The 24,620-nt window shown below is 47.7% G+C and overlaps 1 protein-coding gene across 1 annotated transcript in view; it reads right to left on the bottom strand.

The window, feature by feature from the left end:
* The window catches only part of KCNG1 (potassium voltage-gated channel, subfamily G, member 1), a 23,725-nt gene extending 9,448 nt beyond the window's left edge, over nucleotides 1-14,277 (bottom strand). The window contains exon 1 of the mRNA XM_006839179.1: nucleotides 14,022-14,277. The gene's annotated coding sequence lies outside the window, so the exon portion shown is untranslated. The remainder of the gene's footprint in view (nucleotides 1-14,021) is intronic.
* Nucleotides 14,278-24,620: the final 10,343 nt, after the last annotated feature.

The raw sequence follows: 24,620 nt of genomic DNA, 5'->3' as shown, positions 1-24,620 counted from the left end.
CTTCTCTGTCCCAGAGCTGACAGCCTTGGAAACTGTTCATGCAAAAAACAAAAACAAAAGCCCAAACCAGCTGCTATCAAGTTGATTCCCACTCACAGCACCCCTCTATAAGGTGGAGTAGAACTGCTCCACAGACTCCGCAGGCTGCAGATCTTTCCGGAAACAGACTTCCTTACCTTTCTCCCACAGAGCAGCTTGTGGGTTTGAACTACTGACCTTTTGGTTAGCAGCTGAGCTCTTTAACACTGAGTGACCACAGGCTCCTTCCCCGGGCAATGCCTGCACTGTTACCTACTTCATTTGTTATTTTAAATTAATGCAACTTAAATTTTTATTATTATTTTTTAATTTGGAGAGGCAGTTTGTGTAGTGGTCTTCACTGGGGGCAATTTGTCCCCAAAGGGACAGTTGGTCATACCTGTGGCACTTTTAGGTGATAGTCATGACTGAGTGGGGAGTACTACTGATATCTAGAGGTTGGAGGCCAGGGGTGTCTAAACATACTCCAAGGCACAGAATGGCCGACAGCAGAGAATTATCCAACCCCACTGTCAGTGGTGTGTAGGTGGAGAACCCCTTGGGTACTGGCTACAAACAAGCATCAACTCTGGAGCCACATGTTTTAGGTAAGGTACATGGCCTTGATGTGTCTCTTATGTATGACATTTGATTCACCTCATAGGATTACTGAGAGGAATCAGTGAATTATGTATATTGTTGTTGTTTTGTGCCATGGAGTCGGTTCCGACTCATAGCGACCCCGTACAGGGTTTCTGAGGCTGTAAATCTTTACGGTAGCAGAAAGCCTCATCTTTATCCCGTGGAACAGCTGGTAGTTTCGAACTGCTGACCTTGCGGTTCGCAGCCTGATTTGTAACCACTATGCTACCAGAGCTCCTTGAGTTAGGTATATAAGAACACCTAATACAAACACTTGGCACACAGTAAGTAAGTACTCAATAACTGCTGTCTGTTGCTGCCTCAGAACAAAGGCCTAGGAATGGACTTCCAAAAAATCAGCCACTGAAAACCCCAGAGCACAGCTCCACTCTGACACACATTGGGCTGCTATGATTTGGAACCAATGGCAATTGGTTTATTATTACTACAGTATTAGTATTTGGAGTCCTGGTGTGGTGCTGTGGATTAGTGCAATGGACTGCAAAGTCGGCTTGAACCGCAAAGTCAAGCTCACAGCCACTCCTTGGAAACCCTACACAGGGTCACTATGGGTTGGAACCGACTTGATGGCACTTAACAACAATTAGTATTTTTCTTAACATGACCATGTATATCCCTAAATGGAAAACTAGTATTGCTGGTCATAAAAAAAGGCAAGATACAAAGAAAGTTATCCAAATAGCACCATGTTTGCTAACGTACAGCAAACAGGATCTTTAGGATACAGGGGCCTACCAGGAAGTCTTCCTTGGGACTTCTAGCTAAATCAAGTGCTACCTTCCTTAATACCTGGTGAGCCTGTTCTCTCTGCACACAACATGCAGTTTAAAAATCATTCCTGTGCCAACGCCTCCATCAGACCGCTTGCTCCCTGCGGGCCAGAGCTGGTCTTTACACATCTCTGGTGAACAGCTCTGAGAACAGCTCACTAGCTGCCTATTGGTGAAGCCCAGATGATGAGGGCCCTGCTGAGAACTGAGGTTCCCACAGCAGTTTGCCAGGCACTCTTTCTTTCCTGACCATCAAAGCTAAGGATTTGGGCACAGAATAAGACTGCGTATTCAGATATAGTTAATACACTGAATTTTTGGTTCAAGCACATTTTGGTTGATCTGGAGAAGATTTTGAAACAGAGAAATTGCATGTAACAAAAATCGTATTAAAGCCTACCTTTGGAGCAAATTTCAGCAGAGAAATGGCTGTCTCCTTTAGGTAGGCCCAAGCAGGTTCCAATCCACCATAGTCCCCACCTGTCTCTATTGTCTTCCTAACATCTCCTCTACTTCAACTCTCAAATATTTCCTGCCTGGCCCTCGGGATGTTTGAGCTTGAGGCTCCTGGCTTATGTTTTTTAAGTTTTATTGTGAATTATGTGATAGTTTACATGAGAGAACATTAGTTTTACATTCATCCTATTGTATGTTGTTTCATTGCCATGGTTACAATCCCCTCCACGCATCACCAATCAACGAAAGGGTACATCCTACAACTGGCTTATGTTTTCTGGAAGTAAGTGGATGTACAGACGAGTAGCCAGAGTCCAGTATGCAATCTTTTAATTAGTGTCCCTGCTCCTAGGTCAGACTTCAGAGGAAGCCAGTGCTACCAACAACATTCCTCAGAATTCCCAATGGGAACCCGAGTGTCAGTCTGCGCTATGACCTCTCCTCCACACACACATCCCCCCACACACCGCTATAGAGATGAGAAACACTGTTTTACAGGTAGGGGGTGTGGGAGTAGGATTTCACTTTTGAAAGGGGGTCCTAACAGGAATTCTTTTTTAACAACAACAAAAACCTAAAAGCAACAACAACATATTAGTTCTCCACTCATTGTTTTATGACTCCACAGTTTCATACACTGAATTACAGAAAACTAGGGTACACCTGTGTTAGAAATAAAACTGATTTGATTTTTGAATGCTGAGGGCTTTTTTAACTTCACATAAAATTGGAACTCATCTCCAGGCGAAGCCTGCCAGAATTCCTCGGAGATGCGGGAAGATTCCATTTCAGGCACTTCACATTAGTGATATCACTTTTCAGCTCTGATGCTTTATCTGCCACCAAAGACAAGAGAAAAAAATGACATTGTGTTTGGCAAGGATGGTGACAGAAGCAAGCGAACATTCCTTTCTTCCTGAAAGCTCTGCAGGGCTCTGGCGAAATCCCACAGCTGTAGTTAGTTACCTCTCCTCTTGCAGAGTTTCTTTCAACCTGCCCTGCTTTCCCTCCAGCACAAAGCTTCCCCAATTAACGACTCTTTATTCCCTTCACTCTCAGAGCCTGAGTTCCCTTGGGAGAACCAGAGGCTGCTGGGTTCACTAGAGGAATGGGCACGTTTCCCTGTACTCTCCACTCTACTGTGAAGTTCCCAGTTACACAGACCCCCAGGTCTGTGCTTCTGGAAAAAAAAAAAAAAGCTACTTTCCAACCAGCCTGGTAACCTCGTAAGAAATTCAGTCTTTTACAATTTTTTCACAATACTAGCTTATTGCTTTCAAGTGTCTTAGAGTTGGTCCCGATTCATAACGACCCTGTATAGGGTTTCCAAGGAGCAGCTGGTTAGCTTGAACTACTGACCTTGTTGTTGAAAACGACCTTACAGCCTACTGCATTAACCTATAGCACCACACCAGGTAGTCCAGTGATTATCCTACAGTGCCACACCAGTGCTGTCAGGTCAGTTCTGACTCATGGCAACCTTGTACAGCATTCCCAAGGAGCAGCTGGTGGGTTTGAACAGAGTTAGTTTCAAAGCACAGATGCCTGAGAAGAGGAAGCTGTTGGAGAAAGGCACTGAGGCAATGAGAGATGTGAAGTCCTGAGGTCACTCTCATTCATTCATTCATTAATTCATTCATTAATTCATTCATTCAGTAGATGCTGAATCTTAGGTACAAATGGTTAACGAGTTTGCCTGTTACTAAAAGGTTGGAGGTTCAAATCTACCCAGAGATGCTGCAGAAGAAATGTCTGTAGGCTACTTCTCAAATGGTTAACGAGTTCGCCTGTTAACTAAATGGCTGGAGGTATGAATACACCCAGAGGTGCCGGCAGAAGAAATACCTGTAGGCTACTTCCTAAATAGTTAAGCCTTTGCCTGTTAACTAAAAGGTTGGAGGTGTGGATACACCCAGAGATGATGCAGAAGAAATGCCTGTAGGCTACTTCCCCCAACCCAGCCATTGAAATCCCTATGAAGCCCAATTCTACTCTGACATACATGTTGTCACCATGAATTGGCATCAGCTTGACAGCAAGTTAACAGGTTTTGTTATTTTCTGAACACTTGGCGCATGTCAGAAGTGTGCCTGGTGGGAGCACATGACAGAGAACAAGACCCAGCCCTATCCTCATGGAGGTGACGTTCTAGTGCGAGGAGAGGATCACTAAACTAGCGCAGGCTGTGGTGAGTGTGGTGAAGGTAAACAGAACGGCCAGGGTGGGTCTCTTAGAGGAGTTGGGTTGGAGCTGAGCCTCATGGATCCGAGCAGTCACCTTGTGGTAATCTAGGGAACAGTGTCTGAGGGTAGAGAAGCTCCAGGCTAGGATGGTAAAAACCTCGGAGCACACCACTGTGGCTACAGCGGAGGAGGGAGTGAGGGAGGAAGGTGGTAAAAGATCAGCTTGCGGAGGTCGACAGGGGCCAGGCTAGGCGAGGCCTTGTTGTGAAGTGGAGTGGAGTCGGTTCCAATCCATAGAGACTCTGTATAGGATTTCCAAGGAGTGGCTGGTGGGTTTGAACCACCAACCTTGCAATTAGCAGTCCAGTGCTGATCCTACAGTGCCACACCAGGATGCTGGGCCAGGCCTGTTGTTGTGAGTGCCATCAAGTCCATTCTGATTTATAGCCTGTGTAGGGTTTCCAAGGAGCAGCTGGTGAGCTTGAACCACTGACCTTGCGATGTATATTAACCCACAGTGCTACACCAGCTAAGAAGCTGTGACTTTATTCTACGTGAGACAGGAAGGTTGTTGTGTGAGGAGTAGCTTAGATGATGTGCGGGGAGCGGACTGAAGGCTACTGCATTCATTCTGGAAAGAGTCAAACAGAGGCCTGCCCCAAGCCTGGGGTGCAGGAGACAAGGAGAACTGGATGGATTCAGGGTGTACTTTGGTGGAAGAACTTGTCTGGGGGAAGGGGTTTGGTGAGAAGTAAAGAGGAAATAAAGGATACTTTGGAAGGGCCATGTTCCATGTTGGCAGACAGGTGGCGCTATGAGCAGAAGCATTTCCCTGCTCTGAGATGATTTGTTTTGAAGTGCCTTCAAGTAGGTGCTGACTCATAGTGGCCTTGTTTCTGGGGAGCAGCTGGTAGGTTTGAACCACTGATCTGTGGTTAGCAGCCTAAAGTCAAGGGGAGAGAACAAAAATGGGAGCGTTTCACATGGAAGGTATGTTAGTTTCCTAAGCTGTTGTAACAAGGTATCACAGAACAACAGAAATGTAGTCTATCACAGTTCAGAGGTTCAGCAGGGTAACGCTCCCTCTGATAACTCTCAGATTTCCTTTCTTATCTCTTCCAGCTTCTAGTGGTTCCTGACAAGGTTTTCCATGACTTATAGATGCATCACTCCATAGTCATGTGACCATTGTCTTCCTATCTCTTTTATAAGTGTTGTTAAGTGCCGTTGAGTCGATTCTGACCCATAGCGACCCTGTATAGGGTTTCCAAGGAGCAGCTGGTAAGCTTGAACCACTGACCTTGCAGTTCAAACGACTTTGCAGTCTGACACATTAGCCCACAGCGCCACACCAGGACTCCAGCTGTATTAGGTTAACGTTCACCCTACCCCAGTCTGACCGCACGTTAACTAATAACACCTTCAAAGATCCTATTTCCAAATAAGATCACAGTCACAAGTACCGAAGACTTCAACATATCTTTTTGGGGGACACAATTCAACCCATAACAGATGGTTTCAGATGACCATGGCAACAATCATGTGGAGGGGAGGTATAGCTGGATAGTCGTTACCCAGTGGGGCTGAGAGGGGCAAGAGGGCAGGGATAGCCATGTGGGAACCTCAAAACAAGATGTAGAGATATGGAGAAGCCCAGGGGAAGGGGCCATACCTGTCTCCAGTATCCAGCACCCACTTTATAGCTGACGTTGGAGCCCAGCTCAAGCCTGAGTAGTTAGTGCAAGTAAGCATCACTGGGGATCTTCGTGGGTGGATAGCACAATGCCCCTACAACTCATCCATATCTTAGTCGCTGGACCCTGTGAATCTGTTACATGATAAAAGTGAATTTGTAGGTGTGATTAAAGTAAGGGTTTTCGAGCTGAGAATGCCCTGGATTATTCAGGAGAGCCCAATGGAAACACACAATACTTAGAAGAGAAGACAATGTGACGCTTGGAAAGGTGGAAGTTGCTTCACTGTTGGCTTGAAGACGGAGGAAGGGGTGGAGGAAGGGGCTATAAGCCAAGGATCGCAGGTGGCCTCTTGTTGTTGCTATGTGCTGTGTGACTCACAGTGACCCTGTACAGGGTTTCCGAGGGTGTAAATCTTTACAGGAGCAGAAAGCCTCATCTTTCTACTGCAGAGTGGCTGATAGTTTCGAACTGCAGACCTTAAGTTTCGTAGCCCAATTCGTAACCACTATGCTACCAGAGACAATGGAAAAGGCAAGGAAGCAGACTTCCCCCTAGAACCTCCAGAGGGAACTAGTCCTTGATTTTAGTTCAGTGGGAGCCACTTCGAGGAGTTCTGATGGCACAGTGGTTAAGTGCTTGGATGCTAACTGGAAAGTTAGGCAGTTCAAACTCACCAGCTCCTCCGTGGAAGAAAGACAGTTTGCTTCTTTAACGGGGCAGTTATACTCCATTCTATCAGGTCACAATGAGTTGGAATCAACACTGTGGCAATGTGGTTTTTGTTTGTTTTGGACCCATTTCAGATTTCTGACCTCCAGAACTGTAAGCCGTAAGACACAAATGGAGATTTGAGAGAAAGGTGGTCCTACTCAGGATGGAGGAAAACCTGCTGACTACCCCAAACCGGAGAGGCAGTGAGAAACCATGAGCCTGAATTCATGGCCACTGGTTCTCTGACTTCAGGCAAGGTACTCCTTACCAGTGAGACTCAGTTTCCCCATCTGTTAAATGGGGTTATGAATTGCTCCTGCCTCCTTGAGTTTTTTTTTTTTTTTTTTTTTAAGGTTTTTATTGTGGATTGAGTGAAAGTTTTCAGGGCACATCATCGGTTTCACATTCAAACATTCATATACCTTGTTTCATTACATTGATTATAATCCCCTCCACATACCATCAGTTAACAGAGTTTCTCTATATCCTCTTTAGCTTTTTTTGGGGGGGAAAACTTTGCCTTTTTGGAATTTACAGTCTCGGCTTTTAGGGAAGGTTTTTACATTTATCTGTGGGTATCCAGGGCTCATGTATGGAATTACTAACCAGCATAACTGAATAATCAGAAAAGGGACATTTTGCTATGTCTGCTAGGTGGCTAAAGTCTGATCCTCAGAGCCTATGGTTTGGACGGTCAGCAACGCTTGGGCCCACGGGGACTTGAACGCCTGACCGGGTCTGCACGGTCTGCATCAGATTCCCCCTTATTTATTATTTGTTTAAGGGACGCTGCCTGTCTTAGGCGGTCAGTGTGAATTCCTCAGTCTTACCCGTCATCGAAACTCATTGCAGCATGGCAATGGCTCTGTCTTAGGTTGCCGAGGTTCCACGTGATCCTTGCCCGCTCCTTGAGTTTTAAAAAGCCCTCATGGCATAGTGGGTTATGTATTCTAATCCCAAGTTTGAATCTACCAGCTGCACTGTGGGAGACAGATGAGGCTGTCTGCTCCCGTAAAGATTTACAGCCTCAGAACCCCTATAGACTCCACAGCACACCACTACCGGCACTGCCACCTTGAGTTCTGAAAAGACTAAAGCAGATAAGGAAGTCCTGGTATGGTGCTGTAGCATAAGCAATTGAGTGCTAATCGCAAGGTTGGAAGTTCAAACCCACCAGCCACTCCATACAGGGTTGATATGAATTGTAACTGACTTGATGACACTTACCAACAACAAAGCGGATATGGGGTATGATATGCTAGATCTGATGCCTGACACAATGAACCACAACTACTGTTATTATTATTAGTTATGAGGGGAGTCTGTCCTCCCCTGTTCCCACTAAGGGCGACTCCTTTCTTGATCTGATCTACCAGGATTTGAACCCAGCAATTTCTGACCCCCAAAACTCACTGCTGGAGGGGTGTAGCCTGATGTGCTTTCCTGGAGAGGCACTAGTAACACTGAAGGAAATGCAGGATACTTCTGTCCTATGTATGACCCAGTAACCTCAGACTCATGCTTAAGGCAGACATTGTCCATAGTAAATTATCTGCACTCGAATCCCTGACTCAGGGTCAACTTCTGGGGAGTCGGATCTAAGGAAGAGTAACATGCACAGACATGTGTCTGGGGGCACTAGGGAGTTAGTACCCCCAGCTGTCCTCTCTGGGAGAAAGGACAAACCACTTGGGGCGGATGTAGACTGCAGGAGCTGCAAGCAATGAACTAGATGTACATTTCGCAACAGGGATCTTAAAAACACCATGCTGAGTGAAAAAAAGAAACAGAAGTTTCTAGCACTATGCTATTTATATATGTTAACACACACACACTCACACACATGACAGTTTATAAGGACTCAAGCACATTTAAAGATTGATATAAACTATATGAGGGGTCACTGTTGTTAAGTGCCATCGAGTTGATTCTGACCCGTAGTGACCCTGTATTGGGTTTCCAAGGAGCAGCTGGTGAGCTTGAACCACTGACCTTGCAGTTCAAAAGACTTTGCAGTCTGACTCATTAGCTCAAAGCTCCACACCAGGACTCCACAGGGTACCCAGAGGGAAATTAACATGGAGAGCAGATCAAAGTGGGGAAATGAACAAAACAAGAGAAGCTTGCACAGGACAGAAATGAAGAGTGCTATGAAGTAAAGGGTGTGGTTATTAGGACCCAGGGTTTTCATCCAGACCAAACCAAACCAAACCAAACCAAACCAAACCAAACCAAACCAAACAAAGGCAATAAAAAATGAAGAGCCTCAAAGCAACAAAAGCATTTCTGAAACACTTGGATACTAGTAGAGATGCAGATTCCTGGGTTCCAACTGAGACCTTTGTGATCAGAATCCCTGAGACCGAAGCCCAGGAATCAGCATGTTTGGTGGTTCCCAGGGAGACAGATTCTGGCCAACACTAAAGTTTGAGAGACAGAGAGTATGGGTGCTGAGAATGCCTGGGGGTCCCCCAGGAGCTGGAGGTCCAAGAGCAACTCTGGCTCTAAACAGCTTCTTAATCTCTTTGGGGGCTTCTGGAAGGCTCTGCGGGTTCCACTCTTGGGGTGCTTTCCGCTTGGGTACATTTTCTTTTCCCAGCAGGGATCCACTGATGTTCCCTATGCAATTTCCTCTTGGGCAAAGATGATATTCGCAAGCCGTGACCAGCAGAGCATTCATTTCTGAAGATAAAGCACCATTTAAATCTGAGGGGTTCTGCTTGGCAGCTCCACTGTGAGGCTGCTCTGTGGTTGGTGCATGATTGAGGATGGAGGTGTGGGACCCCAGGAGGCAGGTTGGGACGAAGGTGCCACTCCGGTTTGGCTGGTAACTACTGCCACTCCTGCAAATATCCTGCGCTGTGTGCACTGTCTGTGTCTGAGACAGTGGCTAACTTGCAAGGCCGGCGTGAGGCTGCCCATGTCTTAGTCATGTATCTGATTGCTGTTGCCACAGCCACATCCATTGGGGACATGAAAGGGTGCCATAAATTCTCGTGCTTTGGTCCAGATGCTAAAATATCTCTCGGGTCTCTCACTCTATGGTGTCAACAAGCCGTCAACCTTTCTCAGACTGCTTTGCCTGTTCTGTGCCTGTCCTCTCTCATGGAATCATCATCTGAATGGGATGGGGATTTCAGAGACAGCCAAGTACAGTGTGCGAAGCACAAACAGTCTCCCTTAATGAAGTCCTTAGTAAATGCCAGGGACCATATGGTCTTTGTTAAGTGCCGTCAAGGCGACCCTGTATAGGGTTTCTGAGGAGCAGCTGGTAGGGTTCAACCACCAACCTTGCCGTTCAAACTGACCTTACAGTTCAGTGCTGATCCTACAGTGCCACACCAGCTATGCTAAGAACCTTAACTGCATGAGCCCACACCTTTCCTCTCAGGCAAATATTACCAGGAACACTCCCGTTTTACAGATGAGAAAACTGAGGTTCGTCTTGGAAACTCATGTGACTGCTTACCACTCTGCTGATTGGTGGGTTCACACTTGATCTTTCAGTTACCAGTCAAGCACCTAACAAGGGGCCCATAATGCCCCTTTCTGAATCCCCAGAACCTGTGGACATGCTACCAGATGTAGCCAACAGGACTTTGCTGGTGTGATGAAGTGGAGGCTCTTGAGATGACACTATTCTGTGTATCTGGTGTGGGATTTATGGCATTACAGGGTCCTTAAAAGAAGAAGGCAGGAAGGTCAGAACCAGAGAAGGAGATGACAGAGGTGGGAGTGATGTAGGACCACCAGCCAAGGAATTCAGGTGAACTTAAAGCTGCAAAAGGTAAGAAAATGGGCTTTCCCCTAGAGCTTCCTGAAGGCCTTGGTTGTAGTCTAATGAGACCCATTTCAGAATTTTGACCTCTGGAACTATAGAGAAAGAACTGTGTATTATTACTTTAAGCCACAATACGTGTGGCCCTGAGATACTGAAGTCACAGGAAACAAATACAACCTCTAAGGCAACTTTTCAGAAGAAAAGCATTTCGTTCCCAAGTTCCCCAGGCTTTGCTTTCTTTCTCTCGATCATGGTTCTTGACCTCTGTTATTTCCTAACACTGAGTAGGTGCCAAGGGCACCCTATCCATCTCCCTGCCTTCCCCTGGTCCCAGTGATCGTGACTGCCACTGTCAGTACCGAGTCATGTCAGGGTTAGGGCACCTGGCTGCATTAATCCACAATTAAAACATTCATCAAAAGAGATCCAACCATTAGCCTGGCCCAGGTCTTGGCATGCTGGGTCTCCGAGAGATGTTACGTCTGTGTGTGGCATCTGTCTGTCTTAGCCACTTGGTGTCCTTGCCACAGTTCAAGCGTATTGGACCTCAGCATTGTTTCCTCCAAGACCGAGCCTGAGGGGGGTGGATTTTTGCTGGGAGTTGGGGTCTTCTTTCTTTCCCCTCTTTCCCCAAATAAGAGAAAGTACCAGAGTCTTCTCCCTGTAAACCCCACAGAACAGCCTCTGGGACCTCCCCACTCTGCTGCTGCTGGCAAAATAACCCCCGGCGCACACTGGCCTTCCACCAGGAAGTGTGGGTGGGAGCCAGGAGAGCCTTTTCAGTTTGCCTTCTGGCAGCACTTATGGTACAAGCTTAAGCAGAGGAGCAGGCGAAGGGGAGCAATGGGGACCTCTTAGAGGGGCAGCAGGAATGGGACCCCTGTGTACCCAGGTCCTCAGCCCCTCTCTCTGTGGTAGGGAGTGTTGCATCCGCAGAGTCTAGGCTATGCTGTAACAGGGAGATGGGGCAGAAGGGGAGAGCATGGGTACACTCATCTGCCTGCCCTCCCAGGGAGGGGGGTGTAACTCAAAAGTCACCAGACAGGGGGTAGGGAATCACAGGCACAATTCAGATTCCGTTCTGCAGCAAATTCACTTTCTGCTCGGTGCCTGATAATCAAATACAGTCGCTATGCAATAAAAATGGCCAACGGTGATCGAGGACTTGCAGCTCGACTCTCTTGCCTCTCCCTCAACATTAATTCTACTCAGAGGGGCTTTTCTAGTCACCCTTTCCCACCCAGTGGCTCTGTTTCTGGGTTTAGTGAGCCAATCAGAAATGGACTGCCACTGGAAATGCTGACTTTCTATCACCTACTTAGGTAGAAATTGTGCAGAAAGAGCAGCCCACCCAAGACACTCTCTAGGGGCCCAGCAGGGGAGCTCCTCCCAACTCTGCTATTCCTAGGGCGTCTCCCTCACCTCTTGCCAGAGCTCAGACAACTCAAACTTGGAGCCGATCCTGAGCTTGGCTCCCATATGGAATCCAAATCAGACTCTGGGAGCTCCAGCCTTGGTTCTCAAGCCCCAGGAGAGGAAAAGCAGACTGAGGAGTTTCCAGTGTGCTCACAGTTCGCTGTGGGCCTAGAGTATGTCTCGAGACAATATCTTTTTGCTGGAATGGGTTGGTCTAGAAGGCAATTTGCATACCTGGCCAGTCTTTCAGACATACCTTTCCTCCCTCCCTACTTGGCAGGTACCTCTGCAGACCTCCAAAAGCCAAAGGAGGCATGCGTGAAGTTTGTCCCCTGGAGCCAGAGCAAAGCACCTAAGAAAGATGGCCTTGTCCTGGTCACAGTGCCCATTTCATGGCTCTAGCACAGCACCTGTGTCTCTAGGAACACCAAACTTTCTTGAGACGTGATACAGATGAGGCTCCCCTAGTGACTTTGACTGTATTTGTGTATGTGTGTGTGTATTTGTGTGTAGGGGTTGGTAGTGGGGGGTAGTGTGCCATCGAGTCGGTTCTGACTCATAGCAACTCTGCATAGGGTTTCTGAGGCTGTAAATCTTTACGGAGCAGAAGGCGTCACTTTTCTGTTAGCAGCGGTGAGTTTAAATAATCAGACTCTCAGAGGCAGGAAACATCCCTACCTGCATGAATCAGAGGAGACCCTGTCCCTCCTGGAAACCCACCCTGACCTTATCTCAGGCATCATGGGTCTGTCTCCCTCTTCTTGTCAATCTGGGTGACCTTGACACTTGACATGGGGCCTGGAACCCTTTGGTGCTTAAGAATAGTTAAGTCCTTAAGACAATGTCTGCTGTAATACAATTCAATCAGTAAACTCCACTGCTGGCAGCCTGTGTTGATCAGGCTAAATGTCAAATCTGTGGTTTGTAACTTCTTCTTCTTCTTCTTAAATCACCTCCCCTAAAAGGCATTTTTGAAGTCCTGGTGTGGCTCTCTGGGTTAATGTGCCAGACTGTAAAGCCATTTGAATTGCAAGGTCAGCGGTTGAAGCTCACCAGCTGCTCCTCGGAAACCCTATAGGGTCACTATGGGTCGGAACCGGCTCGACGGCACTTAACAACAACAAAAAGGCATTTTTATACATTTTTCTCTTACCCTAAAACTGTCCCTTGTCCTGCCCCAATGCATACCTTAGAGGAACCAAGGAATGGCCAGTCTGCAACCTAACCACTGACCTCTGCCTACAGGTACCAGGTACTGAGTGGCCACTCATCATGATGATCTTTTCTAGGAAGGGGCTTCGACTCAATCCCTACATCCCCCTGAGGTTGGACAGCTGCCCCAACCTATTCTGCCTCATCCCATTGCCTGGGTCACTCTTCTTGTTCTAGCACAGTGTCTCAATGAATGTTTGCTTAAAGAAGACACCAACATATTAAAGAAATAATGAATGTTGAACACTAGGCTCCAGGAACTCAGTAGGTGCCCAACCCATCTTTGCCAGTCCATGAATGAAGAGTGAACTTCTCTCTTCTCCTTCTCCAGCCAAAGATTCCACTCTGTCCAGAAGAGCTCCAGGTAAGGAGCCTGAGGCAGAGGGGCCCCACCACCTCCTCTGCCTACAGAGAACAGACCTGTTCTGTGTTCCCAGTGCCTAGCACACAGATGTTGTTGTTAAGTGCCTCGAGATCGGCTCTGACTCAAAGCAAACCAGTATAGGGTTTCCGAGGAGTGGATGGTGAGTTTGAACCACCGACCTTGAGGTTCAAACTGACCTTGCGGTCTAGTGCATTATCTTACAGCCACACACTAGCACACAGTTGTTAAGTGCCGTCGAGTCGGTTCCAACCCATAGCGACCCTGTATAAAGTTTCCAAGGAGCAGCTGGTGAGCTTGAACCGCCAACCTTGCAGTTCATACGGCTTTGCAGTCTGGCGCATTAACCCACAGCGCCACACCAGTACACAGTAGGCACTCAATAAACGCTTGTTGAGTTGCTGGTGGCATACTCCATTCCGTTTAGAAAGGAAAGTGAATTAGCAAGTCACAGACGTTTCCTCAACGCCCCTCTCCTTTCCCACCTGGCGAGAAACCTCCACCCCAGCCAAGATGCGTCCCCAGCCCCAGGCACCATGACTGAGAACGTCCCCAGGGGCCCGCTGTGGCTACCGGGTCCGCTTTCGCCCCAACCTCCCTCCTCAGCTGGGCTCGAGATCTCAGCAGGGGACCCGAGGCCACGGCCACGTGCCTCCCCGGAGTCCGAGTCTGCGGCGTGGATGCCTGTCCGCAACTCAGCCGCCAGTGAGGTTCCGAGCGCAAAGTTCCCACCTCAAGTTCCCGACGCTGCGTCCCCTCCTCGGAGTTAGCGGGCCGCAGTGGCTGTGTCCCCGGCGGTCAAGGGACTACGGGTAGAAGACACGAGAGCGGACTGGAAGTCTCCGGCCGCCTGCGCCACCTCCGGAGCCACGACCAAACTTCGGTTCCGGGCCCGGATCGGCTCCGCACTCGGCCCGGCCCACCTCTGTCTCCCGGTCCCCGCCGGGCTCCGAGTGCGCCAGGAGCGCAGCTCTGCTGTTGCCGAAGGAGGGACCGGGCAGGAGGCGGGACGAAGGGAGGGGACTGAGCGCGGGGCGGGGAGAGCGCGGCGCCCGCCTAACCAGCTGCTGGGACAGTAGCAACTGCGACTCCGATCCTGGCGTCGGGGCGCCAGAGCTTAGGGCTTGTGCCACCCACCGGTCTCCAGAACGCCAGCCATCCCCGCAGGCAGCGCTAACAGCGGGACGGGCCAGCTCCACCCCGGGCCTGCGCGCCGCGGACGGGTTGCTGCACGCGCCCTGCATGGCGCCAACCTCCAGGGACGCACGCGCCACGCCACGAACGCCATGCCTGGAGCTCCATAAACACCTGTGCCTGGACCCCAGCGCTACTGTTCTGAGGTCTGTGCGCGCCGCTCTCCCGGGGCTGCACGTTCCACGCCATTAAATTCTCTGACACACACGCGCGCACACACACACTACACGTGCTTTTTCCTCGCACGCACACACACACACAACACGTGCTTTTGCCTCGAGAGCCACATGTACCGATACCCGTGGGCTCCTCAAGCCGCTTTGGTTGCCACGTTGCTCGGACCCCAAGGGTCCTTGCTGTGCCATTGCATGGTGCGTCATGCCCTAGAGTCCAATGACCAAGCCGCCCACATCATGTCCTGGCCCTGACAGGTAACACTGGGTCCCGGACATGGCTGTTTCCCCCCTGGCCCACGGACCTGCGTCTCGGGAGTGTGGTGGTAAGCAGGCCAGGCGCTGCCAGAGTTGGTAGAAGTTGCATAGTTGTGGGCTTGGGTGGAGGAGGATAGTGGGAGAGGGTGCCAACACCGAGCTGACCCCTGGTACCATTGGCCTCACACCTTCCTTTCTTCTTGCTCTTTCTTCTCTAATGCCTTGTCACATGGTCAGACCAAAGCAGAATGGAATGGAAACGCCTGCAGAGAACATGGCCTGGGGCCTCATGCTAAGAACGAGAGGTGTGGGTATCCACTGTTACCAGGGCTTCACAAGAGAAACAAGCAAGGAGTTGTTTCACACATTCAGCAAATGAGGTGGGAGGTGGCCACACGGACTGGGATCTGCCCCCAGGAGCATCCTTCTGCTGGGGGAGATGCACCGTTTGCAGCTGTTGGCAATGGCAGCGAGACTACAGAGCCACAAAGGGTTGCAGACCTCTTTAGGCAGAATGATCTGGGGGGTTGGGGGGGCGGCTTTCTGAGAGATGCCATCAAACGGAGAGCCTAACATGAAAAGGATCTGGAAAGAGAGCCTGCCAGTTGGATAGACTAGCACAAGCAAAGGCCCTGAAGCAGGAAAAGGAAGCATTTGAGAAAGGAGTGAGGGGGGTGGTGGATTGGCAGGAGAGTGGCTAAAGCTGGTGTCAGGAGGCCCTTAGATTGCATATTGAGAATCTCTATGTATTCCTACTGATGTTACTTGTGTATTGTGGTCTCCTCACTGGACTTCAAGTTCCATCAGGGCAGGGACTATGTGCTTCCCCCATTTCCCATTCCCATCTTCTACATTGCCAAGCACACACTGAGCAGGGTCTGATATCATCTTTTGAAGGAAGGCTTAGGAGAATCGTATGGAATAGCTTTGATGATCTCTGATGTACGGTAACTTGGAGATCACAGGTTGAGAAGGCAGCCCTCTGCAAGGCGTATTGGAAGTCTGAGGGCTGGGCCCACTCCCAGAGTTTCTGATTCAGCAAGTCTAGGATGGAGCCCTTCTAACAAGTTCCCAGGTGATGCTGATGCTGCGGGTCTGGGATTCGCATTTGGAGAACCATTGATGGAGAGGTCTTGAGGCACAAACTCCAATGGGTCTGACTTCAAAGCTAATAGATCCATTAAGCAATTCACGCTTGCTTCCTTTTGTGTGGGAATAGGTGGACCCTTGGACCACCTCTCAAGAGGAATTTCCCTGGGAGTTGGGCCTATCCGAATACCTGTGCACCAGAGACAGATATTAGGGTGGCCTATGGACAGAAGTCTCTGACACAGTGTGTGGGGATCATCAGTAAGGGAGGACAATGTCCCCTTTCTCTCCCTCTGCATTTCTCCTATACAGATTCACTTGCTGTGCCCAAGAGTTAAATTGCTTCCTACTTGTATGGCACGGTGATTAAGTGTTCAGCTGCTAACCAAAAAGTCAGTGGTTTGTACCCAGCGGCTGCTCCAAGGGAGAAAGACATAGCAGTGGGCTTCCATGAAATCCTATGGGGCCCATCTAATCTGTCCTATAGGGTCACTGTGAGTAGTAATTGATTCAAGAGCAATGGATTTGGTTTGGTGTGGTTATATCGCTGTCTGGTATTAAAGGATGTCCAGTAAAATTCTTTTAAATCCTTTTAAGGATTTCCCTCTTTGCAATTCTTCCTTCTTTGAGAGCCTTTCGGATTTTCGGCTCTTTTCACGTCTTCACTTCCTTCCTGAGAAGCATTCCTTCCCAAGCTGTTTTGTGGAAATGAGATATTGAAAGCTTTGTGAAAAGATGGGAAAAGTGCTTTCTGAGTATCTGTCGTGTGCCAGATGGGTCACTGGGTCGAAGGGGGTGTGTTGTAGACATGAGAGGCATCAATTAGATTAGTAAGTAAGATCTGACCACAGATTGGTTTTGTTTTTTTTTTGCCCCTCGTTGTTAAGTGCTGTTGAGTTGATTCTGACTCAGTGACCCTCTGTAGGGTTTCTGAGGAGCGGCTGGTGGGTTTAAACTGATGAACTTGCAGTTACCCATCCAGTGCTTACCCAACAGTGCCATACCAGCACTCCTTTTTGTCCTTAGAGAGTTTTAAAACATTTTTTAATAAAAAAAATTAATGGTAACCTTTGGTGGTGGTGGTGGTTGTGTGCCGTGGAGTCGGTTCCGACTCATAGCGACCCTGTACAGGATTTCCGAGGCTGTAAATATGGGAGCAGAAAGCCTCATCTTTCTCCCGCGGAGTAGTTTTGAACTGCTGACCTTGAGGTTTGTGGCCCGATTGGTAACCACTACGCTACCAGAATTCCTTGTGGTAACCTTTAAAAACCAGGATATTTCACAACATTTTTTTCTTTTGAAAAAATGGGAAGATCTGCTCGAGATCCCTCATGTAAGCAGTCATGACCCCTCACACCCTGTTTGTTAGTTTCCAGTATTCCAAGCAGTTTGTATCCAACTACTAACCTAGAGGTTGGTGATTCAAACTACCCAGCAATGCCACAGAAGGGAGGCTTGGAGATCTGCTTCTGCAAAGATGACAGCCAAGAAAACCAGGTGGAGCAGTTCTCCTCTGTAGCACACGGTGTCGCTGAGGGTTAGAATCAACTGGACAGCAACAGGTTTAGGTTTTAGGTTTTTATTTGGTAATCATTTGATCCTTAACCCATATCATCTAGTTTACTACCTGGAGATGAAGTCTACGTCTTGACCAATTGTCTTAGGTCACACAGTACATGGGCATGCTGGAGCTATATCCAAGCCTGCCTGGCCGAAAAGCTGAAGCTTGTCATTGAAAAACAAGCTGCTATTAATATTGGGGGCAGGAGGAGGCTGTGTCATCCTTGGCTCCGAGGAAATACCTTAAAAGGGAGTTACTGTCAGCAGCTTGGGAATATGCTTCTTTGCATTCATAACCAGCTGTCAGTAAGTCATTAAAGCCTTGGGTTGTTTTTCCTCTGCATGAAGGGGCATCTATCCTGCTCTGTCTAAACTTTCTCATCCATCCCTACCTTGAGATGGAAGCGCTTAGATTTGAAAGCTCACTGGGTAGAGTTAAGAGAGGAGCCTGTGAAGGAGGACTTTCTTTGTCTGAGTTAGCTCTCCTGGAGGGGATCTAATGGGGTGCCCCTGAGTACAACTTGTTGTAGGAAAAGGGTTGGTCTGCTAGTTAGGGTGGGGATGGAGTTGGGGGCACAGTCTGCTGCCATCTGCCCACAACCACTCTGTTCCAGGTACTCTGCCCTCCTCTCTCTTCCCCTCTGACAGGACAGGCTTAGTTCCTTGATCTCCGCTGCTCTGACATAGGTATCCACCCCCACTTCCCAGTCCAGACTGCTGAGAACAGGGGAGTGAAGCTGAGTTTTTAAGGGTCCAGTTTAAGAGTGATATTCTGTTCCTTGTGGATTTTTTTTTTCTTTGCACTAATTTTGCTTTTTAAAAATACTGTATCAAAATGTGATTTATCTTGATAATAACTTTTTGGTACCTTCTTCAATTTCGCTTTCTAGGTGAGTGCCTCACCTGTCTTTTCCTAGTCCTGGGATCTTTGTAAAGCGTGCTATGCTGAACGTGAGGGAGACCTGGGTTTTAGTCCAAGCACAGCCACTGAGCTGTGACTGGACAGAGCCCCCTGGTATCCTGAGCTTTGACTGTACCATTTGTCCAGGGTCAGGCCTATACCTGGCTTTAGTCAAGGGCCAACCTAAGACACCCACTAGCTTGTACAGCACGCCCATCTACTAGGGCTTTGGGGCTGTTTTAGGCATCATGTGCTGTCACCTTTATGGGATGTCACGATCTTTTTTTGCACCCCATGTGATACGCTCCTCTGTTCAAACACCATGAAAGCTTCATGCAATAGGTGTCAGTCAATCCCCGCGTTTCTTTTCCCCATTCTGTGTGGGAATTCATCTTCAGCTTGAGAACTGTGGCTATGGTCTTCAATGTCTTGTTGCATGTTCTTTGCTTTCCTTCATTGATTCATGCAACAACATTCATTAAGTAAGTACCTTCTATGGTGAAGCGTCCTGGTATGGTACTGTATGATAAGCACTAGACTGCCAACCACAAGATCATCAGTTCAAACCCACTAGCTGCTGCTTGGAAACTCTATATTGCTATTTTGTTGTTAAGTGCTGTTGAGTCAGTTCTGACTCATAGTGACCCTGTATAGGGTTTCTAAGGAGTAGCTGCTAGGTTTGAACCACCGACCTTGCAGTTCAAGCCTACCTTTCAGTCCAGTGCATTATTCTGCAGTGCTATACCAGGACTGCTGGAAACCGTATACAGACAGGGTTGCTATGAGTCAGAACTGACTCGGTGGCACTTAACAATTGTTCTATAGGGTTTCTGTAAGTCAGAATTGATTCAACGGCACCTAACGCCAACAAAAAATTTACCAAACAGTAGTCCTGGGTGGTGCAAACAGTTTAGGACTCAGCTCCGAAGCAAAAGGTTGGTCAGGTCTACTCAAAGATGCCTTGGAAGAAAGACTAGGCAATGGAATCCCAAAAGATCGTAGCCACTGAAAATCGTAAAGGGCAGAGTTCTATGAAACATATGGGCTATCATGAGCTGGAATGGACTCAATGGCAGCTAGGTGCAAAAGACATTTCCAGCCCTGGAGAAGCGAATATTCTAGTGAGGCAGACTAGACTGCATGTATCAGGCCTGAACATTAAGAGAAACCTGAACTGGACAAAGAGCTTCCAAGTAAGTGGTGACCACGTGTCAAGAACAGTACAGCTGAGTTTTCTTGGGCAGAACTCTCAGGGTCCTCAGTGCTATCTGGTGACACCCTGAACGAGCAGTGTCTGTTCACCTTCCTAATAGAATCCTCTTCCAGAGAGCTGCAGAGTTAGGTTTCTTGTTCCTTTCACTGCTTTCTCTGTCCTTCTAACGCCTGTCTCCCTTGGTTCCTCCTCTCGATTGCTTGCTTTTCAGCTTTTCCTCGTCCTGACAATCCTCAAAGTCATTTCCAAGCCCACCTCTTCCTTAAACTTTCCTGAACCACTCCAACTCTCTGGGGAACCCCTTCCCCCTCCTTCTCCAAAGATCTTTATCTGATCACAGGCTGCCGCCCCCCCCCCCCCACAGAGTTTAATTAAGATTTTTTTTCTAGATTTTCTGGTTGCTTCAGCCCAAGCCAGAATATTCTGGTTCTTGCAGGGAGAGGGCACTTGAGTGCAGTCAGAATGGTTGGTAGAACTCTGTCCCCTCCGAGGGTGCAAACAGATGCATTTTGCTAGGACTTCCATGCTTTAAAAAGAATTGAGTAATGTGTTAATAATATTTGAAAATCAGGCGATGTCACATAAAATCTAGATTTCTGGCTTCCCTTGAATACTTTGATGTGCTAACTCTGGGCTGCATTTCTGCTTGACCAAAACTGGCTGGAGCTGGTAGCAAGTTCTTCCTTTAGTGAGGGCATGGGGTTTTCAGTTTGCCACAGTTCCCACTATTCCTTAAGGAAGCCCCATACTTACTCTACGCATCTATTTTTGCATCTGTTTGTGCTTTTCACTTCTGCTTGTCACTCTTCTAACTTAATCAGAGTGTTTCAAAGGCTTAAGGGGGGGATGCATGTAGAAAGGGATGTGATTGCTGAAGATCGTAGGGGCACGTGGGGGCCATGGGAGAGCTAGGAAGGAGGGTTGTTGTTTTGGTGATCCTTGCTCTGAATCTAGCCCACTGATACTTAGTATCAATGAACATAAGCAAGCGCAGAACAGAATTTCACTCCCATTCTGTTGTTTGTTCTATGTATATAGTTCTTTGTAGGCATTGAATTGATTCCAACTCACGATGACCCTATACTGTGGGTTAGGGTTAGGATTGCTAACTGCAAGGTTGGCAGTTCAAAACCACCAACCGATTCCCAGGAGAAAGGGAGGCTGTCTGCTCCAGTAAAGATTTATAGACCCTATGTTGGGTCACAGTGACAGTGGGTTTGGCTTGCTTTATGGGTGATCTTTCAGAACCAGATTGCCAAGCCTGTTTTCTGAGGTACTTAACCGGTTGTGCTGCCCAGGGATTCCAAGATCTGTTGCCATTGAGTTGATTCTGACTCTTGGCGACACCAGGTGCTAAACAACAACAATGATCTTTATGGAAGTGTAACGCCAGGCCTTTCTTCCAAGGTCTCTGTACATATAGAGCTATATTTGATATGACTATAAAGTGAAAATATGCAAACTTACTGAGAACACTTGTTATATGTCAGGTATTAATAAAGTTCTTACAAATTTTATCACAGTTGCTGCACATGGTCAACCCTTTACTGTTGAGTTGAATCCTTCTCATCCATCCTACGTGACAGAGCAAAGCTGCCCCATAAGATTTCCAAGGTCTTGGTGTGGCGCTGTGGGTTAATGCGTTGGACTGCGAAGTCGTTTTGAATCGCAAGGTTGGCAGTTCAAACTCACCAGATGCTCCTCGGAAACCCTACACAGGGTCGCTATGGTCCGAACTGACTTGATAACACTTAACAACAACAACAAACCTTTACAGAAGCAGACTGGCATATCTTTCTCCTGCAGAGCAGCTGGTGGATTTGAACTATCAACCCTTTGGTTAGCATTCAAGAGCTTAGACCCCTGTACCACCAGGGCTCCTAATGCTATTATTTCCCTCATTTTAGAGACGAGGGAATTAAGATTCAAATAAGTAATTTTCTCTGGATGAGAGAGAGAGAAAACACGTAGCACAAATTTCGACAGGATTCTCTGGAACCTGGATGTTTAGCCGAATTGAAAGTAACAGTGTTGTTATGTGCCGTTGAGTGGATTCCCGCTCATAAGGACTCCATGTGACAGAGTAGAACTGTTGGCAGAGGCTTTGCATGGCTGCAGATCTTTGTTGTTGTTGTTAGGTGTCGTTGAGTCAGTACTAACTCATAGCTATTCTGTGCACAAATCAAGGAAGGACTCACTGCCCAGTCCTGCGCCATCCTCAAAATCGTTAAGTCTGAGCCCATTGTTGCTGCTGCTGTGCTAATCCATCGGGGGTCTTCCTCTTTTTTGGCTGACTTCCACTTTACCAAGCATGATGTCCCTCCTGATAATATGAGCAAAATATGAGAGACAAAATCTGGTCATCCTGGCTTCCAAGGAACACTCTGGCTGTACTCCTTCCAACACAGATTTGTTTGTTCTTCTGGCAGTCCATGGTACCTTTAATATTCTTCTCCAACACCAGAACTCAAATGCATAATTCTTCTATGGTCTTTTTATTCACTGTCCAGCTTTCACATGCATATGAGGTGATTGAAAATACCATACCTTGGGGTCAGGAGCACCTTAGTCCTCAAACTGACATCTTTGTTCTGGAACACTTACAAGAGGTGTTGGGTAGCATAGTTGTCTAATGCAATACGTTGTTTGCTTTCTTGATTGCTGCTTCCATGAGTGTTGGTGGTTGATTCGAGCAAAATGAAGTCTTTCTCCATTTATCTTGTAAATCTTAATTAATAAGAACAGATTGGCAGGTCTTTTCTCTTGTTGTTTAGCAGTCAGGCATTTTACCGCTGTGCCTACTTTAAAGTAAGAATTGTTGTTAAATGCCGTAGAGTCTGTTCCCATTCATGGAGACCCTATATAGGGTTTCCAAGGAGCGGCTGATGAGTTTGAACCGCTGACTTTGCAGTTCAAGCAGACTTTGTGGTAGAGTACTTATCCTACAGCGCCACTCCAGGACTCCAAAGTAAGAGTTGTTGTTGTTGTTAAGTGCTGTCAAGTCAGTTCTGACTCATAGCAACCCTGTACAGGGTTTTCGAGAAGTGGCTGGTGAGTTTGAACTACTGTCCTTGCAGTTCAGACTTTGCAGTCCAGTGTATTAATCCACAGTGCCACTCCAGGATTCTCCAAAGTAAGAGTTGTTGTTAAGTATCATGGAGTCGGTTCCGACTCATAGTGACCCTGTACAGGGTTTCTGAGGCTGTAAATCTTTACGGGAGCAGAAAGCCTCATTTTTCTCCTGCGAAACAGCTGGTAGTTTCAAACTGCTGACCTTGCGGCTCGCAGCCCGATTCATAACCACCATGCTACCAGAAGATACTTTTTGTTATTGTTGTCTTCCCCAGTGTCCCAAGTTGAGAAAGAAAGACCTCTCTGTGCTGTCTCTTCCTTGGGATTGTAATCTGTCTCCCCTCCTGCCAAGAGCCTTTCTCTCTTTGACAGAGTTAGTCAGGTGACCACTTGGGATCTGATTTTGTAGGTGTTTGATCTGAAGATATGCAGAAATACAGAGCTTTTAATAAGAGACAGACGAGGTGGGGGTGGGACAAGAAAGTAGTGATCCTACCAGCTTGGGTTAGGGTCCCTTGGACACCTCAGGAATTCTCAAAGCTCTTGTGCCCCAAGCCTGCTCCCATACATGAGCTCATTCTCCCAGTGCCCCCATTTCTGAGGTCAGCACCCCACTGCACCACTCTGAACATGGGCTTGCTGCAGTGGAAGATTTTGAGTCCCCTTGCCGTTACTTTGCATTGCTTCTGGGCTGTGTTCCCTCTTATTTCATTTTCATCTGAAATCCTGAGCTCACCCTCGTCGGCAGCTGATGGGACCATTTATTTCCCAGGCTGCAGCCTGTCGGAGGGTTGCTGACAGTTAAGGGGAGCGTTCTGGGTCGGTGGCACCTTGTTTTGTTCCTGAAGACGGGAACAGGAGACAGGAGAGCATCTTTATTTGGTAGCAGTAAAGCTGTCTGAGCCGTAGAGCGTCAGCCTCTTCCTCTTGGGCCTGATGTGCATTTTATTTTGCACTGGAGGGAACTGCCTTAGTGGACACTGTCCCTTGGTCATTTGTCCTTCAGTCTTCAAATCGTAAGACACTTAGCTTGTACTCTGCACTTGTCCTGTCAGATGCCCCTGGGTCATGTGTTGCCAGTTTCGGAGCTGTGTTCAGATGATGAAATGTAGCCCAGAGAGGGCAAGGGTCCGATGGGGAGTCACAGGAAGTGGTTGAGGTAGTCTCCGGATTCCCAGGCCCATGCTTCCTCTTTTGCCAGGTCCTGAGGGAACCCCCCTCTGCAAAACCCACATGAATGCATTTCTACTAGACTTCATGGGACTGCTCATTCTCCACTTGGGGTCTTAGCTCCAAGGTGCTCTCCTCAGAGAGCTCCTTGCTTCACCACCATTGAAAAGCACCCTTGTCTAGATCACTCTGGGTCATGTCCTCTCTCATCCCCACTTCCTCTCCTCATAGCACCAGTCAGTACCTCATACCATCTCACGTCAGAGTTTAACCAACATTTCTGTTGTCTCGTCCCTTCACCCATCTGTGAGTTTGCCTGACTTCTGTTCCTTTGTGTATGGATGAGTGTGTGTTGAATGAATGGGTGGAGGAATGGATCTTCTTTGGACTGATCATTCTTAGGAAAATGTTCTCCATGGGCATTACCTTTTTCTATGTGTATTTGTCTTTCTTGTAAGCAGAGACACTGACTGTCTTTTCCCAGGTTATCTTTTTTTTTTAAATTTTTTTTAATGTTTTTGTTGTGAATTGAGTGAAAGTTTACAGGGCAGATCATCAGTTTTACATTCAACAAATCATACGATGTGTTTCATTACAAGTGTAGTGGTTATGAAGTGGGTTGCAAACCTTAAGGTCAGCAGTTCAAAACTACCAGCTGTTCTGTGGGAGAAAGAAGAGGCTTTCTGCTCCTGTAAAGATTT

Source organism: Chrysochloris asiatica, unplaced genomic scaffold, assembly GCF_000296735.1.
Source record: "Chrysochloris asiatica unplaced genomic scaffold, ChrAsi1.0 scaffold00023, whole genome shotgun sequence".
Classification (NCBI taxonomy): domain Eukaryota; kingdom Metazoa; phylum Chordata; class Mammalia; order Afrosoricida; family Chrysochloridae; genus Chrysochloris; species Chrysochloris asiatica.
This window is presented reverse-complemented; position numbering and strand designations above follow the sequence as displayed.